Source organism: Sinocyclocheilus anshuiensis, unplaced genomic scaffold, assembly GCF_001515605.1.
Source record: "Sinocyclocheilus anshuiensis isolate Anshui unplaced genomic scaffold, SAMN03320099.WGS_v1.1 scaffold3132, whole genome shotgun sequence".
Lineage (NCBI taxonomy): Eukaryota > Metazoa > Chordata > Actinopteri > Cypriniformes > Cyprinidae > Sinocyclocheilus > Sinocyclocheilus anshuiensis.
In genome coordinates, this window is record NW_015554059.1 from 366,992 (window position 1) to 368,718 (window position 1,727).

Sequence of the window (1,727 nt, forward strand, 5' to 3'; positions counted from 1 at the left end):
TGTGCTCTTGGAGTAATTTTGGTAGGCTGGCCACTCCTGGGAAGGTTCACCACTGTTCCAAGTTTTCTCCATTTGAGGATAATGGCTCTGACCGTGGTTCGCTTGAGTCCCAAAGCCTTAGAAATGGCTTCATAACCCTTTCCAGACTGATACATGTCTACTATTTTGTTTCTCATCTCATCTTGTCGTGTAGAGGTTCGTAAACCTGCACCCCAGAACCTCAATGACCTGAGGGCAGCCCTTCAAGAAGAGTGGAATGCCATGCCTCATCAGACAATAAGTCGACTTGTGAACAGCATGAGACATCGTTGTCAAGCTGTAATTGATGCTCAAGAACTCATGACATGTTATTGAGACATTGACATTTTTTGTTGTGGTATACCCACGACTGTTGTTAAGCTTTTCTTTCAATAAATTGTTCGAGATGAAGAAATTACCATTGCATGCTTCTACTTAAATGCCCTACTTTCATGATATAATATCACTGTAGCAAGAACTTTTTACATTTTCCATAAATTTCAGCCGAAAGTCGAATATCCCTAACTTTTTGTGAGTAGTGTATATTACCACAGTGATATTTCACCCGTCCGTTATTGCTGTGGAAAGAATCGTGCTTTTGGAGTTATTCATGGACTTTTGAAAGTACCTTGTTTATGCTTTTACACTTAAATGTCATTTTAATGTTCGATGGTTGAAGGGTAAGTAGAATAATGTCATCTCATTGTACCCAGTTTAAAAACAAACATATTACAACGTATTATTGCATTCATAGACCGAGCCTTTCACTGATTGCTTACAGCATAATGGAAGTTACACCCATAATCCGCGTCATGGGGTGTAGGAATAAGGTGGATAGGGTTCTTGAGTTGACTGTATTGTTATTTGGAGATTTTAAAAGTTCTTCATGTTATATTATGTGTTCTTCTGATAACGGTGTTGTGTATTATCTATTAATAGTGGGGGGGAAAATAACTTGACACTGTTCTCTTCTGGCATCACAGGAACAATTAAAGATTATCCAATGCCATCCTATGAGCTTAGAAACATTATTATGACATCATTATTATGAAATCATAAAACTTTGGCAGCAGGCTGTGAAACTTTTGGTTTTATCTTAAGGGTGTAGTTTTGTTAAACCTACTCTGTTGAATGGCAAACTGAAAACCGGTCATTCCAGTGTTGATTTGGAAAACAAAAAAATACTGCATGTTATGTGAGCAGTGAGGAGCAACACAATGTGTTTGAGCGTGGAGCTTTTTCCAGCTGTCAGAGTGAAACTGAAGAGGAAAAAAAAAAAGAGTGAAAAGGAAACAGAGGCAGACACAGACATAGATGCAGATTATCCTCTCTCATTTCACATCCAGAGATTGCAGGAGCATCAACACCGCAGAGAGAGAGAGAGAGAGAGAGAGAGAGAGAGAGAGAGAGAGGGAGGGAGGGAGTCTAATACTTGAGAAATTAATAATTCTGGCCCCCGCCTCTGCAAACCACCATGAGTGCTGAGCATCACAGAGCTGCCTAAGTTTGTAACTTTAACCCAAGCAATTGATGTGGGGAGGCCCTTCAGGCAGACCTACTAATGAATGGATTGCATGTGAGAGAGGGAAGTTAAAAGATGGTCTTTTATAAAGTAATTTAAGAAAATCCTGTTAGCTGGATCAAGTACAAGAGTTTAATTTCTCAAAATGGGGGAATAAATGAAGGGTTTACCCCCCCCCCCCCCCCCC

The 1,727-nt window shown here is 39.9% G+C and overlaps 1 long non-coding RNA gene across 1 annotated transcript in view; it reads right to left on the reverse strand.

Moving 5' to 3' along the window:
- LOC107668534 (uncharacterized) overlaps nucleotides 1–1,727 on the reverse strand; it is a 14,568-nt gene that overhangs the window by 5,810 nt on the left and 7,031 nt on the right. The gene's annotated exons all lie outside the window — the stretch shown is intronic.